This window comes from Oncorhynchus masou, chromosome 13 (assembly GCF_036934945.1).
Source record: "Oncorhynchus masou masou isolate Uvic2021 chromosome 13, UVic_Omas_1.1, whole genome shotgun sequence".
NCBI lineage: Eukaryota > Metazoa > Chordata > Actinopteri > Salmoniformes > Salmonidae > Oncorhynchus > Oncorhynchus masou.
This window is the reverse complement of record NC_088224.1, coordinates 30026474-30037476: the sequence shown is the minus strand read 5'-3', so window position 1 is coordinate 30037476 and position 11003 is coordinate 30026474.

The following is an 11003-nucleotide window of genomic DNA, read 5'->3' as shown; positions in this document are numbered from 1 at the left end:
CTATTATGTAACGTGTGCTGCCCTTGAGACTTGAGGTTTGTATGGATCTCCTATGAATCACTTGAAATATGATCTGATATAGAATCAGGTTTATAAAGGAAGGAGCAGGAGTCAGGTAGGGCTGGAGCAGGTGTCAGGTAGGGCTGGAGCAGGAGTCAGGTAGGGCTGGAGCAGGAGTCAGGTAGGGCTGGAGCAGGAGTCAGGTAGGGCTGGAGCAGGTGTCAGGTAGGGCTGGAGCAGGTGTCAGGTAGGGCTGGAGCAGGAGTCAGGTAGGGCTGGAGCAGGTGTCAGGTAGGGCTGGAGCAGGAGTCAGGTAGGGCTGGAGCAGGAGTCTGGTAGGGCTGGAGCAGGTGTCGGGTAGGGATGGAGCAGGTGTCGGGTAGGGATGGAGCAGGTGTCGGGTAGGGCTGGAGCAGGTGTCGGGTAGGGCTGGAGCAGGTGTCGGGTAGGGATGGAGCAGGTGTCAGGTAGGGATGGAGCAGGTGTCGGGTAGGGATGGAGCAGGTGTCGGGTAGGGCTGGAGCAGGTGTCAGGTAGGGATGGAGCAGGTGTCAGGTAAGGCTGGAGCAGGCAGACAACTTGTGTGTATGTAGAGTGGATGACATCAATATTTGTAGTTCCTAGGTTTGAAATGGTTAAATGAATATTACTGGGTTAAATCAGTCATTCCTCCCAACAGATGTCAATGAAAAGCTCTCTCACACAGACACACACACACACAGCAAGGATGGAGTGACAAAGTGCGGTGCTTAAAGACACAGAGAGCCTGCAATGGCATTTCCATATTCTCAAGGCCGTGCAGAGTTCAACAAGATGCCCCGCTTGACCGTAGCTCGCTCTGAGTGCAGCGACCGTGAGAAAAAGTAGGCCCAAAATGAAGCCTGGCCCTAAATTGCAGGTGCTTTTGGGTGACAGTGAGAGAACCATCAGGGTGAGAAGCACAATTCGACCTCATGTATGTTCCTGAGGTCCTCCCGATCTGTGAAAGCCCAACCTTGACCGTGTAGCATTAACCCTTAACAGTTAAAACAATGTGTTTACATCAAACAGTTTTCACTGACTTCTCTCCCCATAGGAATACATTGCATGTACCCCTAAATTCAACCTGCAGCCTGTGGGTTATGAATGCCGTATGAACCTGTCTTCGATGACAATCCATCAGGCCACTATGAGGTCTACCTGTGTTGATTCTAAGCTTCCTGAAGCAACCGTAAGTGATTAAATTCACCCTAAAAGTGTTTTGATATACATAACCTGCAATTATGAAAATCACTGCATTCAACCCTGTGTAGATCAGTCAATTCTAAATGTAAAGACTTAAAACTCAGGGTTCTGTAAGAGCCTACCCCAATGAGGATATGTGTTCACGTTCAGCTTCCTGTGCCAAGCGGAAGTGCCTTCAAATGATGTCATATGCGCTGTTTCGAAGGGTTAAAAAGGTCCGATCTTTTTAAAACTTCATATGTGTGAGTAAGCAACCTTCATGAACTGTAAATCAGTCATTTTCCCCAACAGATGTCAAAGAAAAGTTCTCTCACACACACGCACACACACAGCAAGGATGGAGTGACAAAGTGCGGTGCTTAAAGACACACAGAGCCTGCGATGGCATTTCCATATTCTCAATGCACAGTGCATTTGCAACATGATTCAACAGTGAAAAAACTTCACCAAATGGACGTGATGAAATCAACACAAAGAGCGATGGAGAGGAACCACTATCACTGCCCGGCTATCCCGAGTTCATCAGGCCAGTCAATTTTGCATTTCTGCAGTATTTTTGAGCACAACAAATTTGCGATGGTAAATGCCCATTGAAACATGGGCATCACAAATTTGTGATGGTAAATGCACATTGAAACATACTGCAAATGCACAGCCGTGCACCTGGTGATTGGAAAAATGGTTTTTAATGCCATTACGGGGTAGCACGGGGTCCACGGTTGGGTAGGGAGCACCCCCCACCCGTGCCCATCCAATAGGGGCGCCCCTTGTCATTTTTGACGTTTTTCAAAAAATCATTAAAAAACAACAGTCCCACTTCTCCCTCATCATACATGACAAATAGACCATCTCGGTTGATTCATGGCTTAACATAGTGCTATATATCATTTTGGCAGTATAAATGCCTTTTGGACATGGTTCACTGACTTTTGGGTTTGTAAACCGACTTCCATTTATCGTACATGGCAAATGGACATAACATCCTGATTTGCCACTTTCAAATCTTTAATATTGTATTTGGACATTTCTTATGGCATTTGGCAAACAAAATAAAACAGTGACTTTTGACTTCCTATGAAATCATATTGCAAATGAACAAAAAAATATTCCCTATGGACAAGGAAAAAAAAATGATAATGAAATTTGACAAAAGTTTATTCATACAGGTCTTACACATGTGTAATTGACACAAAATCTAAAGAATTTCGAAAAACAGTCCAGAAAGCACTTTTTTAAGGGGGTGATACGTTTTTCAATTTTTTTTCAATTTTTTTTCAATTTTTCAAAATTTTACTCTTGGGTCTTGACTTGTGTTACATTTGCAATATGAAAAATCACAGTGGAGCGCACTCGCCATCTGTTGGATTTTTGGAGTGCTACACTTGGCATTTGCCATATGGCATTTGCAATCAACTTTGATTGAAACGACGCCAAATTGAGTGGTATCGGCCACCGTGTATGTGTTTCGTACGGTGTCAATGACTTCCCATTAATTTTTGTTTCTTATTCATCCCTTTACATTTGTGTGTATAAGGTAGTTGAAATTGTTAGATTACTACTGCATAGTCGGAACTAGAAGCACAAGCATTTCGCTACAACGTGTATGTGACCAATAAAATTTGATTTGAATTTTTGCAAACAATGAACAAAACAAACAAATCCCCTGTCAAGAGAATACATTGTACAAGTTAAATGACGTAAAGGCCAAGAGAGAAATTACACAACACATTTCACAAGAAACAACTTTTCAGTAGATATGAAACCCTTTTTCCCCAAACATTGCAACCAAAATGTATTCCAAAAGCTATATTTAAATGAAGTTCTACAGAACCCACAGAGGAGACAACGCAATAGCTGCCAGCTCGCTAACTTAGGCTGCTTTTACACAGGCAGAGCAATTCAGATCCTTTTTTTACTCATTTGTCTTTTGACCAATCACATCAGATCTTTTCAAATCAGCTCTTTTTCAGAGCAGATCTGATTTGTCAAAAGACTAATTAGTGAAAAACAAGCTCAGAATTGTGCTGCCTGTGTAAACGCTGCCTTACTGCCTTGAGTTGTTGATATATCAGCTGAGTGTATATTTATAGCATGAACAGCCAGTTGTCATCACTGTTTGATTGATTGATCATGTTCATCTGCATGTCATTGTGGTGTCATAACGTTAGCCCTCTTTGTGTGAATTTCAAAAGTCTTTCCTTAACTCTTCGCGTCCTCTGTTCTCACCTTGGTTGTTTTCAAATCTGTCCGCTCCACAAAGACATACAGCTGAGAATGATCAATCAATAAGCCAGTGATTGAATGGCAACTGCAGGTTCAGGCAATAAATACACACCAAGCTGGTACGTCAACTAAGCATGGCAGTAAGGCACTGAGCTACTAATTGCTTTGTCTGGGCTGTTGGTGGTTTAAGGCTTTGATATGGCTTTTGGAATTAATTTGGGGTAAGATTGTTTGACCAATGTGTTTCAGGTCAACTGCAAGGTTGCTGCTTGTATTTGGAATGTTGATGTGTAATGGCAACTTCTTTTCTTGACAGGATTGTGTTCCTTTGCTCATTGTTTGCAGAACACTCAAGTTTTACATGGGCTCCACGTGGTAAGGCATGAACACAAAACGTTGTCACTTTTGTCAGACCAAGCTTCAAGTTTGGCACTGAATCTATAACTTTCCTTCTGTTTAGATGCCCAGAGAGTAAGAGGCTATGGGTTTTCTGGCTCTTCCAGAATGGAAGTTGAGCAGAGGCAAACAGGTGGCAGCTATCCCCAGGATCAATTCAGACCAGCCTCTCACACTTCTGGTTCGGTCCAGAGTGAAGCTACTTACCGCGGGACTGGATACAACACACTCGGAGGCTTTGCTCCAAGCTCCCTCCAGCCAGCCCCAAGGGGCTCTGGATCTATCCCCAGCAGCTTTACCTCCGCCCAGACAAAGGGTAAGAGGACCCGTGCCAAGAATACTGACATTAGCCTCTCTGGTTCTATAGCCAGTGGATCCTCTGTCACCCACAACAAGCATCAAACCAAGGCCAGCAGAATCTATGGTCAAAGTGTCACTGACCCCAGTGCATTAAGGCCAGTTTCAAGTTGGGAGGTAAAGAGAATCCAGGCCAACACTCTTCGTACTGTACAGCCTCACTCCGGCAGCTCTGGACTAGTCCAGAATCCTGATGTTGTGTTTAATGTCCAGAGTAGAACTGCCTCTGACCTGAAACCATCTACTCCTAACTATGGCTCTACCCAGAGTGAATTCAAGTTCTCCACCTCCAGACAACCCAACCGAGGCCTTGTCCAGACTCTGAGTAGAGGAGCCCCCAGCCTCTATGGTCAAACTGCCACCCACACCACCTCCCTCACCCACTATGTCCAGGACCTGAAGCAAGGGAGCAGCTTCCCTTCCCTGGCTTTCAAGGGACCGATGGAGATCTCTGCCCGGTCAATTTCCACTCCTGACCGTGAAGTTCCCTCAAGTGGTTCTTCACAAACTTCATTTAGACCAGGTCCTCTGAGTTTTGGTTCTACTGAAGGTGGGAGTGCAACAAACAGCTACAAGCCTAGCTTCTCCCAAGATGTCATGCAATACCAGAGCAACTCTGCCAGTAGAAGTGTTTCAACTTCCAATCAATATGCCCAAACCTCTGGCCAGAGAATAGATGGAGCCTCTACCTCAAGTCGCGGCATGCCCACTTCTAGCCTGGCCTCTCGCTCCAGTCTTTTTCGCCCCAGCTCTACAGCTAGTGGAAACTCCTATGGCGCCTACAAGCCTGGCTCTGACCTTGGTGCAACACCAAGCCAAAGCCTGTTTACCTCTAACCAAGGTGGAAGGGTTCAACATACAGCCAGAATCTCCTTGCAAAACCTGCCCAAGGGAAGTACGGACAAATGTCTGCTCAGTGGGGGAGCTACCAGCCCAGCTATGCTGCCAGTAGTGGGCCAGTCTCCAGCCTCTTCAGTTCTTCAACATTCATCCAGAATGCTCCTGCCACAGCCCAGAAGCCAAGTGGCTCTAAACCTGTCCCCAGTCAACGCTATCAGCCCAGCTATTTGTTCAATGCAGTGAAGTCCAACACTAGCTCCGCCAGACGTCCCACCCAGAGCCTCTTGTCTAGCAGCTACGGCCCTACCCAGAGCAGGACCAGCAGTGCCAGCTCGATCAACCCTCGCAGCTTTGCCCTGACCATCATGCACAGCATCCCAGAATTGTACGGCGGATCTACAATCCACCGGCTCAAAGACCCTACTCGGTAGGAGTAGTGCCTCCCCTAGCCACTCAACCCAGCTCTTCAAGTGTCAGCAAGCCACAGCCAAACCACTATCTGCCAAGCAGAAAGGCCCTAGCACAACCTAAATTGAGTCCAGAACATGACGAAGTGGGATCTGTAGCCACCAGTTGAGGTGAGATTTCAGTTTCTCTGTATTTTTATGCCCTTTTGGGCTGTTTAGGTTTACATAGGCAGTTCATTGATCTTTTTGCGATTGGCTTAGTCAAAAGATCAGAATTTGGCTGCCTGTGTAAATGCAGCCTTGGCACCTGTCTTTGCTTTCATGTATGCTTGTTACTAATCTTTTTGTCTTCTAGGTGCTGTGACCTGGAAGTGTTGTCAGGACTTCTCTACTTCAATTGTTTTAAATAAAATTTACCAATACATATTAGTCTTTATCTATTTAATTGTTTTCAGACAAATGTTTTGAATGCCTTCAAAGGGATGTCAGTGTTGTGGTAGTTAGGTTGCTTGTTCCAGTAGAAGAAATGTTGGCTCTCTGGCATTTGACAGGATCTTTTGCATCACTGGACCTCTGCAATCAATGAGCCTGAATCAGAGATTTGGGCCTGATGCCCTTAATATTAATGGTGACTCTAATGCACTTGCTTTCTATCTCACTAAACCCTCCTGCAAGTTCTCTGAAGTATTTCATTAACCCCCCCAAAAAAAGTAAATGACCGTTTTTTTCCATTGTCTGATCATCCAGAAAATGACCAACTACTTGTCACATACGCTGACTACAAGTGTGAATTTTGCCATAATGTTTACTTGCAAGCCCCTTTAATTTTTAAAAATGAATTGTTCAGGAGTCTTATAGCTTGAGATGCCATTAAGCTGTTGAGGAGCCTTTTGGTCCTAGACCTGGCACTCCGGAACCGCTTACCGTGCGGTAGCGGAAGTTTAACTTGGACTGCAACCGATCAGGATGCTCTTGATGGTGCAGCTGTAAAACCTTCTGGGGACCCATGCCAATTGTCAGTCTCTTGGGGGGGGGGGGGGGGTTGTCATACCGTCTTCACGACTGTCTTGGTATGTTTGACCCATGAGAGTTCATTGGCGACGTGGACACCAAGGTACTTAACTCTCTCGACCTGCTCCGCTACAGGCCCGTTAATGGGGGCTTGTTCGGCCCGCCTTTTTCCTGTAGTCCACGATCAGCTCCTTAGTCTTGCTCACGTTGCGGGAGAGGTTTTTCTGGTACTACTCTGCCAGTTCTCTGCCCTCCCGAAAGGCCGTCTCGTCGGTATCAGGCCAAACATTCCTGTTACTGAGCTCAGCTCTGTTTCAAAATGAGCGGTACATCTTGCCTCATATCTTATGTTAGCCAATATACATCTAAGAATATGACTGTCAGAAAGGAAACCGGAATAGCAGCATTGTCATTGGAGTATTTGCATGTGTGGGTTCTATAATGGAATTTCACCTTGCAAACCTTGTACCCAAGATGTCACTAACTGCTTGACCAATCTGAATCAAACATCACCAGGTATGCTCCATATGGAGACACAGGACACTTTTTCTCTCTTTCTCTTCCCCACCAGTCTGGCAGGTGTCAATCTGATTGCTGGGGATCATTACTGTCCCCTGCTGGACGCGTGTGAGCAGGAGGAGCCAATGTGTGCCATCAGGCCCCCTATCCATGATGAGGATATCTGTCACACTTTCACCCTCACGTCTTATCAGACACATGGCACTGCTAACCAGCCTGGATTCAGATAGTATTAAAAATCATTCCATGTCTTCAGCTGTGCTTGGCTCAGTGGAACTAATAAAATATTCCCAAAAGTACAAACCCATATCCTTCCCATCTGGCATTCCAGACAGGATCAAGCAAACACTGAAAGTATTTGAAAGATATAGAATACTGTTTGATCCCATGTCCACCCCGCTGACCAGAGCTTCTGGTCAGCGGGGTGGTGGCACCGGGATCCTCATCTCTCCCAAGTGGTCATTCTCTCTCTCTCCCCTTACCCATCTGTCTATCGCCTCCTTTGAATTCCATGCTGTCACAGTTACCAGCCCTTTCAAGCTTAACATCCTTATCATTTATCGCCCTCCAGGTTCCCTCGGAGAGTTCATCAATGAGCTTGATGCCTTGATAAGCTCCTTTCCTGAGGACGGCTCACCTCTCACAGTCCTGGGCGACTTTAACCTCCCCACGTCTACCTTTGACTCATTCCTCTCTGCCTCCTTCTTTCCACTCCTCTCCTCTTTTGACCTCACCCTCTCACCTTCCCCCTACTCACAAGGCAGGCAATACGCTCGACCTCATCTTTACTAGATGCTGTTCTTCCACTAACCTCATTGCAACTCCCCTCCAAGTCTCCGACCACTACCTTGTATCCTTTTCCCTCTCGCTCTCATCCAACACTTCCCACACTGCCCCTACTCGGATGGTATCGCGCTGTCCCAACCTTCGCTCTCTCTCCCCCGCTACTCTCTCCTCTTCCATCCTATCATCTCTTCCCTCTGCTCATACCTTCTCCAACCTATCTCCTGATTCTGCCTCCTCAACCCTCCTCTCTTCCCTTTCTGCATCCTTTGACTCTCTATGTCCCCTATCCTCCAGGCCGGCTCGGTCCTCCCCCCCGCTCCGTGGCTCGATGACTCATTGCGAGCTCACAGAACAGAGCTCCGGGCAGCCGAGCGGAAATGGAGGAAAACGCGCCTCCCTGCGGACCTGGCATCCTTTCACTCCCTCCTCTCTACATTTTCCTCCTCTGTCTCTGCTGCTAAAGCCACTTTCTACCACTCTAAATTCCAAGCATCTGCCTCTAACCCTAGGAAGCTCTTTGCCACCTTCTCCTCCCTCCTGAATCCTCCTCCCCCTCCCCCCTCCACCCTCTCTGCAGATGACTTCGTCAACCATTTTGAAAAGAAGGTCGACGACATCCGATCCTCGTTTGCTAAGTCAAACGACACCGCTGGTTCTGCTCACACTGCCCTACCCTGTGCTCTGACCTCTTTCTCCCCTCTCTCTCCAGATGAAATCTCGCTTCTTGTGACGGCCGGCCGCCCAACAACCTGCCCGCTTGACCCTATCCCCTCCTCTCTTCTCCAGACCATTTCCGGAGACCTTCTCCCTTACCTCACCTCGCTCATCAACTCATCCCTGACCGCTGGCTACGTCCCTTCCGTCTTCAAGAGAGCGAGAGTTGCACCCCTTCTGAAAAAACCTACACTCAATCCCTCCGATGTCAACAACTACAGACCAGTATCCCTTCTTTCTTTTCTCTCCAAAACTCTTGAACGTGCCGTCCTTGGCCAGCTCTCCCGCTATCTCTCTCAGAATGACCTTCTTGATCCAAATCAGTCAGGTTTCAAGACTAGTCATTCAACTGAGACTGCTCTTCTCTGTATCACGGAGGCGCTCCGCACTGCTAAAGCTAACTCTCTGTCCTCTGCTCTCATCCTTCTAGACCTATCGGCTGCCTTCGATACTGTAAACCATCAGATCCTCCTCTCCACCCTCTCCGAGTTGGGCATCTCCGGCGCGGCCCACGCTTGGATTGCGTCCTACCTGACAGGTCGCTCCTACCAGGTGGCGTGGCGAGAATCTGTCTCCTCGCCACGCGCTCTCACCACTGGTGTCCCCCAGGGCTCTGTTCTAGGCCCTCTCCTATTCTCGCTATACACCAAGTCACTTGGCTCTGTCATAACCTCACATGGTCTCTCCTATCATTGCTATGCAGACGACACACAATTAATCTTCTCCTTTCCCCCTTCTGATGACCAGGTGGCGAATCGCATCTCTGCATGTCTGGCAGACATATCAGTGTGGATGACGGATCACCACCTCAAGCTGAACCTCGGCAAGACGGAGCTGCTCTTCCTCCCGGGGAAGGACTGCCCGTTCCATGATCTCGCCATCACGGTTGACAACTCCATTGTGTCCTCCTCCCAGAGCGCTAAGAACCTTGGCGTGATCCTGGACAACACCCTGTCGTTCTCAACCAACATCATGGTGGTGGCCCGTTCCTGTAGGTTCATGCTCTACAACATCCGCAGAGTACGACCCTGCCTCACACAGGAAGCGGCGCAGGTCCTAATCCAGGCACTTGTCATCTCCCATCTGGATTACTGCAACTCGCTGTTGGCTGGGCTCCCTGCCTGTGCCATTAAACCCCTACAACTCATCCAGAACGCCGCAGCCCGTCTGGTGTTCAACCTTCCCAAGTTCTCTCACGTCACCCCGCTCCTCCGCTCTCTCCACTGGCTTCCAGTTGAAGCTCGCATCCGCTACAAGACCATGGTGCTTGCCTACGGAGCTGTGAGGGGAACGGCACCGCAGTACCTCCAGGCTCTGATCAGGCCCTACACCCAAGCAAGGGCACTGCGTTCATCCACCTCTGGCCTGCTCGCCTCCCTACCACTGAGGAAGTACAGTTCCCGCTCAGCCCAGTCAAAACTGTTCGCTGCTCTGGCCCCCCAATGGTGGAACAAACTCCCTCACGACGCCAGGACAGCGGAGTCAATCACCACCTTCCGGAGACACCTGAAACCCCACCTCTTTAAGGAATACCTAGGATAGGATAAGTAATCCTTCTCACCCCCCCCCCCTTAATGATTTAGATGCACTATTGTAATGTGGCTGTTCCACTGGATGTCAGAAGGTGAATTCACCAATTTGTAAGTCGCTCTGGATAAGAGTGTCTGCTAAATGACTTAAATGTAAATGTGATGTAAATGTAGATTCAGAATGTTCCCTTGGGTTTTAGATGTTACAATATTGTTGACACATTTGTCTTTTACACTGAGGTGGATGACTAAGCCGGGAAGGGCACACCAGTTTGTCAAAGTAAAATAAACAGAGAGCAACACATCCCATGCATTGACCATCCATGTGTGGATGGTAGCATCAAAGATGCTATTTCCTGCCAGAGGAAGCGGAGGCACAGACTGTCATGCATAGGTGTAATAGGTGGCAGGGAAGTCAAATGGAGTTTTTTAATAAAGTCCACGGAGTATGCTCCATAACACTAAATGTACACAACAAACTAACATGGGTACAAGGACCCGAAGCGCACCTATACAACAAACACACTACACTGACAATAAAACCATTTCTGACAAAGACATGAGGGGAAACAGAGGGTTATATACACAACAGGTAATGAATGGGATTGAAAACAGGTGTGTGGGAAGACAAGACAAAACCAATGGAAAATGAAAAAAGGATCAATGATGGCTAGAAGACCGGTGACGTCGAACGCCAAGCACCGCCCGAACAAGGAGAGGCAACGACTTCGGCAGAAGTCGTGACACAGACATCATTTTTTAGGAGCAATTTCCTTTCCTCTCTTTCCATAACGCCTGGCAACATTCATAAGAAAGAAAATAAAGAGAAAAATAACATTCACGCAGAATACAGAAATGTAAAAAAAAATACAAATAAATCTTTCATTGGCATCAGTAGAAACAATCTTTTTGACAGGACCTTTCGACAGAGGGTAGATTTGCAGGAAGATGAGAAAGGTGTCTTAAATCATACTGAAAATGAGTTCTATTGATCAAC